This window comes from Equus caballus, chromosome 11, assembly GCF_041296265.1.
Source record: "Equus caballus isolate H_3958 breed thoroughbred chromosome 11, TB-T2T, whole genome shotgun sequence".
NCBI classification, from domain to species: Eukaryota; Metazoa; Chordata; class Mammalia; order Perissodactyla; family Equidae; genus Equus; species Equus caballus.
Window position 1 is genome coordinate 19,134,378 of NC_091694.1, and position 14,186 is coordinate 19,148,563.

Sequence of the window (14,186 nt, forward strand, 5' to 3'; positions counted from 1 at the left end):
CAGATTACTCACATATTTTTTTCTTAAAAATATTGAATTAGATTTTTGAGATTGAAACATAAGCATTTTATTATATAAAATCATTGGCTGAAAAATGATATGTTGAGAGAGATGAACTGAGGCATTCCACTGTGAAACCTTATATGGGTATGTTCTCTGGGATATGCTTGTATATTTATATTTATATTTGCTTGACTATGCAGAGAGAAATCTTTTTAAAGGCAAACTCTGAAGGGAAACTTGAGTTGCTTTTTACTCTAATTTTTTTTTTTTTTTAAGAAAGATTAGACCTGAGCTAACTTCTGCTGCCAATCCTCCTCTTTTTTTTGCTGAGGAAGAGTGGCCCTGAGCTAACATCTGTGCCCATCTTCCTCTACTTACTATGTGGAATGCCTACCACAGCATGGCTTGCCAAGCAGTGCTGTGTCTGCACCCGGGATCTGAACCAGCAAGCCCTGGGCTGCTGAAGTGGAACATGTACACTTAACCACTGTGCCACCGAGCTGGCCCCCTTACTGTACTTTAATTTGATATGATATACTTGGATTACTATTAAAAAATATAAAGGGCTAGCCTTGGTGGTCTAGTGGTTAAGCTTGGCATGCTCTGCTTTGGCAGCCTGGGTTCAGTTCCCTAGCGCAGACTGTACCAATCATCTGTCAGTGTGGCCATGCTGTGGCAGCAGCTCACATAACAAAAAGAGGAAGGTTGGCAATGGGTGTTAGTTCAGGGTGAATCTTCCTCAGCAAAAAAAAAAAAAAAAAAAAAATATATATATATATATATGTTTGTATAAAAATAATTATTTTGAAAAAGACTTTAGTCAGAATCAAAGCAGAGTAGAGTTGGGTGTTTATTTTGTTTTATGTATCTGTCCCTCCTCCCACTCTAGTTTCAGTTAGCAAATAAGTGGTGAATCTAGTTGGATAAGGCCTGCATTAGCTAAGCCCCAACAGTGTTTATACTACATTTTATGACTGAAGGAAAACTAGACTTGAATTCAGTGCAATAGAATAGAAATATTTAATGTTACAATTTAGACTTTATTGTTAAATTAGAATGTTGATCTTTAAAACTTCACTAACATCCTAGGAAAAATCATTATTTGGTTGAGGAAAAAATAGCTTTCCTTTAGTATTATAATAATAGAAAAAATTTTTCTGAATAGGATCTTTGCAAAAGCTAAGTTGTTGTCCTTCTACCTTAATTTCCCTTTGAAATTTGTTTTCCTTTGGGAAAAGGAAATAACACTTCTCAGTAGGTATTATGTGCCAAACAGTGATCTAGAATGTAACTGTTTTGCATGTCCCGCTTAATAAAATAGGTATTCGTATGCTCATTTTATAAATGAAAAAACGGTTTTGGAAAGGTTATACAGCTACTGAGTCTACCATTCAAACATAAGACTGACTTTGAAATCAGTGTTTCTTCATTTGTACCTCTTCCCTTCTTAGAAAAAGCTGATAACTGAAATTAAGAGTAGGTTGGGGGAGCACAGCAGACATGTAGCTCCCCTAAATCGTGAAGGTATGAATCGTCAGAAAGGCTTAGTTATACTTGGAGCTAGTCTAGCTGAAGGAGCCTGTAGCTGTAATGGCTTCTCTTCCTTGCTAATTAAATGAGCCATGCAGTCTTTATGCAGTTGCTAAAGGCAAGCATAATTTTAGTAATCCATGTATCAAATTCTCTAGAACCTCTCTCCTTCTTAATGGAATTTAGTTAATATAAACAAAAGAGATGAAGCCCAGTTAGTAAAGAAAATTAGTCAGAATGGGCAGTCTGTAGTAAAAGCTCCAGGTTTTAGGGCTAGACTAGAAAGGGAAAGGGATTGGGAGAGAGTAGAAGGGGAAATGGTGAATTCAGAGGCTCTTTAAACTACTTGTTGCTCAGTATAGAGATCATCACATTTAAAGGATACATCAGAAGGCATTAAATATTTGTTAAGGTCAAGGCAAAATAACCAGAAAAGAAAATGACAAATTTTTCACATGAAGATTTAGAACAGAGAAGTATAGAAGGTGATTTTTATCATTCTACTACCTTTTTTTTTTTTTAAACATTGGCGCCTGAGCTAACAACTGTTGCCAATCTTCTTTTTTTTTTTCTGCTTTTTCTCCCCAAATCCCCCCAGTACATAGTTGTATATTTTAGTTGTGGGTCCTTTTAGTTGTGGCATGTGGGATGTTGCCTCAGCGTGGCCTGATGAGCAGTGCCATGTCCCCCAGGATCCGAACCATTGAAACCCTGGGCCACTGAAGTGGAGCACACGAACTTAACCACTCGGCCACAGGGCCGGCCCTCTAGTACCTTTTTTACTAAGAAAAGATAGAGGGGGAAAAAACACAGTTGTTTTGGTTGAAGCAGAGTTCTAGGTCTCCAGGAGCAGTTTAGAAACTGTAACTAGAAGGCAGTAATGGGTAATTGGTTCGAGTAGGCACAAATCTAATTCTTACTGAGTGTTTATTATGTGCTAAGTACTTAACAAATATCTCGTTTAATTCTTAGAGCAAATCTGTGAGTTAATTACTGTTATTCCCATTTTGCAGAAGGAACTGAGGCTTAGAGAAGTTTAAGCTCAAGTTTAAGAGAAGTTTAGGCTCAAGAATAAGCAACGTGTAAACGACAATATCAGCATTTAAACCTTTGTCTTTCTGACTCCAAAATTTGTGCTCTTAACTACCACATTAGATATAAAAGGCTTTAATGCTGCTTCACTTTGGAACTTTATTTTGTAAGTCAAAGGCAGGGGAGATTTGTTTTATTTTGTTTTTGCTGAGGAAGATTCACACTGAGCTAACATCTGTTGCCATCTTCCTCTATTTTGTATGTGGGTCACCACCACGGCATGGCCACTGACGAGTGGTGTAAGTCTGCCACCTGGGAACTGAACCCAAACCCTGGCCACCAAAGCAGTGTGCCAAACTTAACTACTAGGCTATGAGGCTGGCCCCCAAAAGCAGTTTCTGGTCAGAGGAGAGGTACAGACTTTTATAGCAAAAAGGGATATTAAGATACTCTAATCTAAAATTCATTTTACAGGTGAAGAAATTTAGGTATAGAGTTCCCAAATGTCTTAGTGATAGTGCTGAAACCCAATCTCAAATTCTGATTTGTGGTCTATTGTTCTTTCCATTATACCATCCAGGACATTTGTGGTGGAAGTTAAATACTAGTCTGATCAAAGATATCTGGAGATGAATTTGGAAAACCATGTAGGAAGTTGTCTGGGTCTGAGTTGATAAGGGCTTAGAACAGAGCAATGGAAATGGAAAGGAAGATATAGATATGAAGGATGATAAACTGTGAGGCAAAGTGTATAGTCACTTCACGCACCTGTCTGACTAGCAAGGCTTTGTTCACTGGGTTTATGTTAATCCTTTATAATAGCTAGCATTTAAGTGTCTACTGAATGCTTGCACATGTATTTTCTAATTTAAATCCTCTTTGAGGTAGGTATTCCTATTTTACAGATGAGGAAATTGACTATCTGAGCAATAGTTTGCCCAAGATCTTATAGTATGTAAGTGGTAGAATCATGGTTCCAAAACCTATGCTTTTTTAAATTTTTTTAAAAGATTGGCACCTGAGCTAACAACTGTTGCCAATCTTCTTTTTTTTTTTTTTCTCCCCAAATCCCCCCAGTACATAGTTGTATATTTTAGTTGTGGGTCCTTCTAGTTGTGGCATCTGGGACGCCACCTCAACATGGCCTAACGAGCAGTGCCATGTCTGCGCCCAGGATCCAAACCTTGGGCCGCTGAAGCGGAGTGTGCAAACTTAACCAAGTGGCCACGGGGCTGACCCCCCTGCCTTTTTTTTTTTGAGGAAAATTAGCTCTGAGCTAACATCTGCTGCCAATCCTCCTCTTTTTACTGAGCAAGACTGGCCCTGAGCTAACATCCGTGCTTGTCTTCCTCTACTTTATATTCGGGATGCCTACCACAGCATGGCTTGCCAAGTGGTGCCATGTCCGCACCCGGGAACTGAACCAGCGACCCCCGGGCCGCTGAAGCAGAATGTGTGCACTTAACCGCTGCGCCACTGGGCTGGCCCCCAAAACCTATGCTTTTAATCAGTATGCTGTAATAGACCTAAACTCTATGTGGTGTCTCACTTCTGTCTTCTGTAGAGATATGGTGGTGAGAAATACATGTACTACAGAATTGAGATATATGGTAGTTATTCTGGCCAAAAAAATTGGAGATAGCTTTGAATGCAATATATTTTCTTAGGGCACTTGAGGTTGTCATGTGTATTCTTCATCATTAATATAAATTTACTAGAAACTTGAGGCTAGACTGAATGGTTAAGACCCTTGACCACATTTTAGGGATGATTGGTAATTGATCTCTAGGGAAAAAGAGCATAGTGTAACTTCTGTCTCCTAATTTCCTCCCTTTTCTTATACTTTATATTTCTCCCTTATGCCATTTTTAATATTCCACCTTGTATGACTTGTGTTTATTTGTCTCTTAACCTTCATTAGACTATAGACTCTTAAATGATAATAATTGCTACGCCTTTGTGTGTTCTTTTGGTTTCCTTTCATATGTTTTTTTGTTCTGCATACGTTTATTGAATCCTTAAGTCTTAAGAGTTCAAGGACGGATAAGATACAGTCTCTGCCCTCCAATATTCGTGTCTAATGGGGAGACATGTAACAAATAACTGTAATGCAGTGTAATGATGCCATAATTGTGAAGTTAAAGGTACAGTGGGGGCTTAATAGAGAATTGAACAACTTAGAATTTCAGCTTATTTCTTGAATGATTTAACAAGTGACAAATCTCAGGTTGTGAGAATAAGGAAGCAAGCAACTGCATCACATCTACCTAACTATACTTGTTGCAGTTATATGGCATCTCCTCATTCTTCCATAAGAAACATTTGTATTTTTTTTTAAATTTTTTTTAAATCTTTTTTTTTTTTTTCCCTGCCTTATCTCCCCAAACCCCCCCTGTATGCAGTTGTATATCTTAGTTGCAGGTCCTTCTAGTTGTGGGATGTGGGACGCCACCTCAACGTGGCCTGACGAGCGGTGCCATGTCCGTGCCCAGGATCCGAACCCTGGGCCGCCGCAGTGGAGCGCACAAACTTAACCACTTGGCCACGGAGCCGGCCCCAAACATTTGTATTTTAAAGTGGGACCAAATGTGAACATGATAAAAACACAAAGTAAAAAGTGTGTTTTATAAGAAATATTTTATTAAAGAAAAAAGCTAAAAAAGGAAATACTAATTTAAAATGGCTACCAAAATTTGAAATAATGGGATTATACATTTAGAAAAGAGAACAAACAAAATAATATTATCTTTTGTGTATAAATGTGGCTTATTAGTTTTAAATTCAGTCTGCTCTCACTGAGTCTTTCCAAACCTGTGAAGTAGACAGCTACCAAATAAGAGTTAGAAAGAAAATCCAGTGGGAGCTCAGGAGGAGGGAGCAAAGAACATAGGCTCTGGAGTAGCAGGTGCAAGCTCAGGTGCCCGTTGGGGCCAGGCAGTAACATACACAATTGAAGCCCACCGAGTGTGAGACTGTAGGAAGTCGTGTGAGCTGGGCCATGTCTAGAGAGGAGTAACCGCCACTCAGGCAGCTCCTGCTCATTGTTGCCGTGTAGGAATATAGTCTCACATGTTGCCAGAGCTTCTGAATTTTTAAAAAGAAACCAGAAATCCAGATATTTTGATGAAATTTCCTAATTGATAAATGTTGGCTTGAAGTTTAAAATAATCTGGGATAAACAAGCATATGTAAGGCCTGTATTTGACCCACAGGTTACCACGTTTGAAATTTGACCTGGGTTTAGATTTGAGCTTTGAAACTAGTAAGCAGTGTGACCTTGCCTATACCCTCAGTATACTCATATTTTAAAAAAATTTGGGGATTGTTTTGGGAATTAAACACGATGGAGTATAAGTTTTATACTTGTATAGTGTCTCATTTTCCTCTCCAGTATGTAGAGTGGGAGATAATGCTGCTTAATAGATTGAGAAACTTAAGCGTTTATCCATGGTCACGTCATTAAGGATAGGAGCTATGTTTATAGCACTAGTTTTCTGACCTCTACTCCAGTGCTTTTTCCACTAGACTTATGGTTCTCAAAGTTTAGTTAGCAGCAGACTCACCCTGGGTGCTTGTTAAAAATGTAGATTCCCAGCCAGCACAACTCAGCAGGTTTGGAGTGGGGTTCAGGAAGTTACTTTTTTTTTTGCTGAGGAAGATTTGCCCTGAGCTAACATCTGTTGCCAATCTTCCTCTTTTTTTGGGTATGTGAGCTGCTGTGACAGCATGGCCACTGACAAGTGGTGTAGGTCTGTGCCCAGGAGCTGAACCCAGGCCACTCAAGCAGGGCATGCTGAACTTAGCCACTAGGACACTGGGTCTGGCCCAGGAAATTATATTTTAAACAAACTCCCCAAGTAATTTGTTCTGGACAATACGAATAAAATAGGCTTCTAAGAAAATTACCTTCATTATAGCAAATAGGGTAGACAGTTGGTTCTTTTACTCATCCAAAATGTGTTATTAGTGATTTTTGGTCTGAACTGGTATAATGCTATTTATTTTTCTTCATAGCGTTAGCCTGGTTTACATTGTTTTCTACCTTATTACTTATGGCCTTCTTTCCCCAGGGTAATTTGCATGACTAAAATGAAACTGGTTTATGTAGAAACTAGTTTGTTTCTTAATAAAGTAGAGTGTCCAAGAAACTTTTTAAGTGAGCAATGTAGCATATATAGTGATAGTGATTTCTTTGTAAGTAGAGTGGTCCAATCAGGTGGAAATAGTAGTTGAAAAGATAAAAATTCACTGGTTAACCAGTATTCAATAAATAAGAACTAAGAGGAGACAAAAATGCTTTCAAAGCTATGTGGAATCATAGACTTTAGAACTAGAAAATTTCTAGAGCCCTGAGATCTCTGGGCTCTTAGCAGAGACTCCAAAGGAAATAAAAGGGATTTTGAGTAGTTTCAGTCTTCTTGACTTTTTTTTTTTTTTTTTTGAGGAAGATTAGCCCTGAGCTAACTACTGCCAATCCTTCTCATTTTTCTGAGGAAGACTGCGCTGAGCTAACATCCGTGCCCATCTTCCTCTATTTTATATGTGGGACACCTACCACAGCACAGCTTTTGCCAAGCGGTGCCATGTCCACACCTGGGATCCGAACTGGCGAACCCCGGGCCACTGAGAAGTGGAACATGTGCACTTAAGCGCTGCACCACTGGGCCGGCCCTTTCTTGACTTTCTGAATTTACTCTCACCTTCTGCATGGACTTCATCTGTTAGAAATTTGACACACCATGGATTAATATCTTGCTATTCAGTACACAGACATAGGTGCTAGTGTCTTCTTTCAGGTGATGGCAATAGTGAAATAGTAAGCATTTTGACAGTGTTTAATTCTATTTTGCTAGGCTAAATTTATTTTCTCAGGTGATTTGTACTATGTGTTTAATTTGAAGAAGGTCTTGCTACATTATGCTTGATTCTTTTGGCTTGGATTTAATATTTGTGTAACGTTGCTTTTCAAACACAATAGTCACTCATTTTGTTAATGGAATAATAGATGGGTATGATTTTTGGATAATACTTCGGTTATTGGTCTGGATAATAATTTTCTCCGTATGTAAATAGGGTTGTTTCACTATCACCAAACTGTATGTAAAACATTAGAATTTATCACAGCTTCTGTTTTAGAGTTTCATTTTAAGATATTTAGTTTTGGAAGTGCCAATTTGGGAATGAAAGGAAAGATCAATTGATTTTTTTATTTGCTGAAGCCTTAAGGAGATGACTGGGTTAGAGTTTAACAGTGTCCCATCTATCGTTAAAATTTATGGTTTACAAAGCATCTTCTGTTTGTTATCTCTTTTGATCTGCATGCCAGTCCTGAAAGTGAGGATAATATCTCCATTTTGCAGGGGAGGCTGCTGAGACTCAGGCTCTGATTGTCAAAAGTGACACAAATGTTTAGAAATTATCTCTTATTGGAGAACTGAGATTTGTAGCCAACTCTTTTAGGGACTACCTAGAAAAGTATAGAAAGAAAATAATTAAAGATGACTTGGGTAAGGGGTTAGGGTGGAGTGTAAATGAGGAGCAGTTTAAATGAGGTTGGAAAGTCTTTTTGGGTTGTAGAGTGATCCTGGAATAGTAAAAAATTCTCAGTGTAGTTGTGGAAAACTTAACCAGTAAATAGTAAGAGTATACAACTCTAATTAAAGATATTGGATTGTTGGTTTTTTTTTTTTTAAGATTTTATTTTTTTCCTTTTTCTCCCCAAAGCCCCCGGAACATAGTTGTATGTTTTTTAGTTGTGGGTCCTTCTAGTTGTGGCATGTGGGACGCCGCCTCAGCATGGCTTGATGAGTCATGCCATGTCTGCGCCCAGGATCCGAACCAGCAAAACCCTGGGCCGCCGATGCTGAGTGCACAAACCCAACCACTTGGCCACGGGGCTGGCCCCAGGATTGTTGGATTATTACAATAGCATAGGACTGGCTACTATCTACATAACTCCCCAAACATTTTCTACTCAAATAGTTTCTACTCTTCAAACTTAAGAATTGAAGTAAAGCTTAGAGATCATTAAGTCTATCTAATACCGTTAAATATTTGATGCTTGCTTCCTTTTGACTGCTAATAAGTGATGATAGATAAAACAAATTGAACAAACCTCTAATGAACAGTAATGCAAAATTCAAATATATCTTTATAATAGCTTACATACTTTTTGATTTGGAGACTTGTATAATATAGCCATATGTTCTATTGATAAAATAATTCCTTGATTAGAAGACAGTTAAACCATCAGTATCTTGTGGCGTTAAGCAGAAAGCACCATGATGACTAAACATTTACACTTGAGCAAGTTTGAGATCCACTATGAACATGTTCATTCTCTTGAGTCAACAAATGCTTTCTAATTAAATGCCACTCTTTCCCAGATACCATGTCAGTTATTCAGGATACAAACATAAGTAAAACTAGGCACGAACGTATTCCCCAGCTGTGTTTTTTAACTCTTTTGTTTTTTCCCTCTCTTCCTAAGCCTCATAGTTTAGATTATTTTACCCTGATGCTGTATTTATTAAATTGGTTTTCCCATTTAAAAAATAAATTGATCTTATCGTAGCATCATGGTTAGCATGAGACAGCCTTCAGTGAGTTGTTATTATTTTAGCTAAACAGTCTTATCTGGAGTAAAAGTGTGATTTCCTTTGGGTGACTTTTTTCTTTTTAATTGAAAGTACCTCCTGAATTCCCTTTATTACCTCTCCTGAGGACTTGTGTATCTCATGTTATCCCTGGATGAGATATTCTTTCCAGGCTTAACGTTCTGATTCTCTAACACTTTTACTAAAGCCTTTTTAAAAAAGCCCCATCTCTGTCCCTGTTTATTAGTATACTTGTTATATGATTAAAATTGAACGATTTTATCCTAGAAAACCAGTTCTGGTACTTTGGAAACATGGAGATATGGAGATTCCTTTAGGTCACAGTTAAACTTCTGTGCCCTTAGAAGACACTTGTATTTGAAAATCAAATTAATCTGGTTGTTATGTAGATCACTAAACAGGCTATAACAAAAATATAGTTAGTTTTTGTTGTACTGAAGAACTTGAATTCTGTTTTGAGTAGGAAGTCTTTTTTTTTAAGCTTTTGAAACTCTATATAGAGAATAATTAATGGGCTTAATGTTTCCAGACAAGTAGCATATGTCATGTTACAGTTACAAAGAAAAAATATCTAAATGATGCTGAAAGTAATCATTGTTTTTATGCTACTGTGAGAAATTTGCAAAAGTGAAGCTTTGATTTGGAAGTAAATGTACCATTTTTTTACTCAATAAGTGATTCTGAAAGTTGTATGTAATCGCTGTTTTAATTTTATTTAAACACACTAACATAGCTAACTATAGAGTCCTGTTTTGAATGGTTTGGAAAATCAGAGAATAGTCACCATGCTAATTTTGTAGTATTCTTGATTTTCACATATGCGTTTGAGTTGCTTAAATAAGAAATAGATTTAAAGATGTTAGGTCAGGTTCTTAGCCTTTATCAGTTTAGTGGCCTTTTGGAAGTAGATTTGTGACTTTTTAATGGCTCTAATATTTACTTATGCTTTATCAGGATCAGTCTTTAAAAACTATTTTAAATGTTTTTAAAAGACAGCTTCAGACGTTTTTAAGCTTTTTGAACCATATATACATTGGCTCCATCAATTTTCTGTGTGGGCACCCCCCTGCCTCCGCCCATGCCAGAAGTTTAAATTGGTAAGATTATTTTGCCTAGTTATAGATAATTCATGGGGCGTAGGACTTTGTTTTGAACAGTGCCATATGCCCAGTGCCTTCAGCAGTGCCTGGTATGTAGTAACAACTCAATAAATATTTGTTGCTGAATGAATCTCAATGAGGGGAGAGACAGCAGACATAAATTGTGTGTTCTTACATCTGTTGACTGTCCAACCAGAGTTTTAATCACTTCAGAAGCTTCATCATTTCTAACTTATTTCTACAGGGAAGGCATGTGTCTTCTGTTTCTGGGGTGTGGCTGATACCAAATTATGGTTGTCCTTTAATAGCTTCCTCTCAATTGTTCTGCTCCCGTAGTTTGTGTCTTTAAAAATAGTGTTTCTCAAAAAAAAAAAGGAATATTTCTCTACAGTCCAATTCTTTGGGCCAGTTTTATGGATTGATGTATCCTTAACTGTTTTAAAATCAAAACTGACTCATGAGGGATTGTTCTCAGAAACAGAGCTGTAGGCAGTCAATGGATTTTTGTATTTGGCCTCCTTCTCTCTTCACTTATAGTAAGTCATAATACCTTAACATCTTCCAAGAGATGTATATGTGAACATTTTAGCACTTTTGTCACTATACAAGTAAAACTACCTTTTAAAATATAGAAAGTACAATTCTTTTGGTTAATATTAGAAACATCATTTACCATTTTTTTCTCTCATTTTAAAAAATTTTTATTGAAGTGTAATTGACATACAACTTAGATTAGTTTTAGTTGTACAACATAATGATTTGATATTTGTATGTATATTTAAAGTTTTGACTTAGAAAATATGAGTATCAGTTTTTTTTCCATTACGTAAATACATTGGTATTGGCACATTTTCAAGTTGGTATTGTTTCTTTCCCTTCTCCAGTTGGCCAGATCACAGTCGTAGTATCTATAGATCTTTGGCTGAGGAGGGCAATTTCTTCTAAGGAAAGTATTTAGTGTTCTGGTTGAAGTTACCTCCTTTGAGTGAAATAAACAACAAAATGTTCTTAATTTAATAGATTTTAAGAAATATTTGCCCCGTTTAAAAGAAAGCAAGAAATAGGGAACCTGGGTTTAGTTCAATTTATTTTTTAAAAAGTTGAGTGTTCTAGAGACTATCATATTAGCAAACATTCTGTTGCTACCTGTCTTTTAAAAATTCATCACTACGTGTTGTTATTCACGTATTCCACAGTAATGTTCTTTATAATAGGATTTATCAGTGATCACAAATGAATAAATTGAGGGGTTTTGTTTTGCTTTTTTTGAAATACTGCAACCCCCTCCTTTGTGTATTGTTCAGTGTCTTTTCCTACTGGGATTTTTCCTCGGTCTGGAGCCTCTTTAAAAATGGAAAGAAATTACTGTTTGACCTGGGCAGTAATATCACCTTCCGATTGTTTTTAAAACCAGATTCATTGTTTTCTATGAGTTACCTCTGAGGGGACTAAATGTAAATGTGACAGCCCTTTTGATGCCTCTTTCTCTGGAGTTTCTGGTCTCCTTCAAAGCTTGACTTTGTTGTGTGCAGAAAGAACGATGTTTTTGGTCCAGGGGAGACTTCATTAAAAGGAAACAAAATTCTAGGAAAAGCTACTTCAAGAGTTTTATTTATTCGTAACAAATCTCAGTTGCACATAAGTTTTCCAAGCGCTGAAGATCTAAAGTTACTTTCCAGACCTTTTACTTATTATATTTTTTTAGCAAAGTCTTGATGATCCTCTCCCATCTCCCCAAATCCTCTTAGGGTTCTTTTAGTAAAGCAAATGACTTCATCACTGTCCATTTGATCTGACTGTCTTTGATATTATTTCTTTAAGGAAAAGTCCCACCTTGGGTCCTCAATACTGATTTCCCAGAATGAAAAGTTAAATGAATGTTTGGAAGCTAGAGCTAGTTCTTTCTCTAAACTAACACCTGCCCCCACCCACTGCGTTATTTTAGAAGAGATTGTTCATGTTCTCAAGTAGCAGTACAGAAATCTCACAGCCAGTATGAAAACAACTGCTGTAGCACAAAGTGTCCTTCCTCTGTCCCCAGCTGAAATTGGGGGAGGGACAAAGCCCAGTTGTTACTTTACCCATCCCGTCTGCCTGCTAGAAGGCCTATTTCCTATCCTAATGGTTTCTGCCTAACAAATGGTGTTTCTTTTTTACAGCGTTATGATCCTGGACTTGTTGTGGTGATGGTAAACTTAGCAGTGGTAATTTTTTATTTTCAGACTGAATTACTCCTTTTGTCATCAGTGCACCAATATGTTAGGCTTACTTTCTCTGTTGTAGCCTTCATCCTTCTGCTTGGTCTTTTTCATTTTCCTTTCCTTTCCTTATGCAACTTGTCTGATCCTTGTTCATTAAAGGGTAATGTTAAGAAGGGATGTATCTGTTTGTGTTAGAACTGCCAAAAAAAAAAAAAATCAGATAAAACACTAAATTTTAATACTGTCAAAAACTTGATTTCCCCACAATGTAATGGGCACTAGCACTTGCTACTGCAATTTATAAATAAATTAAAACAAACTTTGACTGCCTTAGAAGGCAAAAGTACTAATGCAGAGTTTGTAAACAGGGGTTTACAGAGGTAATGAATTTGTACCAAAACTTTCTTGATTCTTTCAAAACCAATTTTGACAGACCAAAAAAGATACCAAAAACAAACAAAAAAGTGAATTTCTTTGACATTTCAATTCTTTCATTGGACCATTTGTTTTTACCAGTAAATCCCTGATTGAGACGTTATGAAAGTGATATTGCACCTAGGAAGTCATTTTTATAACCTGTCTTTAATTTGGTCCTTTTGCTAAAGATTGCAGTCACTGCTTATTTATTATACCATTGGGCATAAGGTAGTAATGCATTTTCATTTTGTTGAACTGGCAGTCTTTGATAGTATGTAAAAGAAGGCTGTATTTTTGAACTTTTTTCCCTTTTTTTCTGGCATGAGATGTTCTTTATGTACTTAAACATTTTTTTCGCTATGATAATTATTCCTAATTATCTCCTTATTTATTGTTTAAAAATGATAGTGGAATATTGATGATAAGTAGTTAAACGTCTGAATTTGCTTTTCATTACTTTTTAAAGACAAAAATTAATCCCACAAATATAGAGCAAATGGATACAAGTGGTTGCTGATCACTTTGAAAACAGTTTCCTTTTTTTCCCTCCAGGACCAAACGTAGTCATGATCATGGCATTTTATTTTTTTTTTAATTTGGTTTTGGTAATACTTCAGATTTAGCCTGACAAAACTCAACTTTTAGCCCAAAGGTATAATATATATGTGTGTATAATAAAACAAAACAAAAAACAATTGTTTACACCAGCCTGAGTGAAGTGATGAGGGAAGTAAACATTGTGTTTTTTCACTAAAGGTGTACAGCGGATAAGGTAAGTCCTCTTTCAGTGGGCTTACATCACAATAAACAGCGCAAGTTGTGATGTAAAACAGCTGTGGTAGTAAAGTGCTTGTCTGCCCCATTTTGCTTTGTTTGGCTGGTTATGAGTGGATTAAAATACATTTAAAAAAATCTCCAGCATAGATCAATTAGTTTAAAGTCAATTTTCTTCGCAACCAGTCCTTTTCACAGCTTACCAGTTGCCACAGCCAGTGTTAAATCCACTCTGGAAAACGAGACCCCAGAGCACCAGTTTAAAAATGAAACGATTCTTTGTCCCCTAAGGGCAACTAACTGTTGCTTTTTACTTAATTTTTCTCAGCCCTATTTAGCCTCTTTTGAAAACAAAGTATTAAGCATACTGAGTTGCAATTATACAGTTTTTCTGTATCATAATTTTGAAACTGTGCTTTCTCAATTTAAGCATGTCAGTTGAGATAATTATTACCAATTTTAAAAGTGTGTGTGGGAGGATGTCAGTGGACAGTAAGAGTTAAGTGATTCTT

At 36.7% G+C, this 14,186-nt stretch overlaps 1 protein-coding gene across 16 annotated transcripts in view; it reads left to right on the plus strand.

Annotated features, from left to right (window-relative positions):
* The window catches only part of GPATCH8 (G-patch domain containing 8), a 102,495-nt gene that overhangs the window by 41,751 nt on the left and 46,558 nt on the right, over positions 1-14,186 (plus strand). For 6 of the 16 annotated variants that reach the window (XM_070227160.1, XM_070227165.1, XM_070227154.1 and 3 more), the window contains one exon: positions 12,442-12,486. The exons of the other annotated variants lie outside the window; for them this stretch is intronic. The gene's annotated coding sequence lies outside the window, so the exon portion shown is untranslated. The remainder of the gene's footprint in view (positions 1-12,441; positions 12,487-14,186) is intronic. 16 annotated transcript variants of the gene reach the window in all.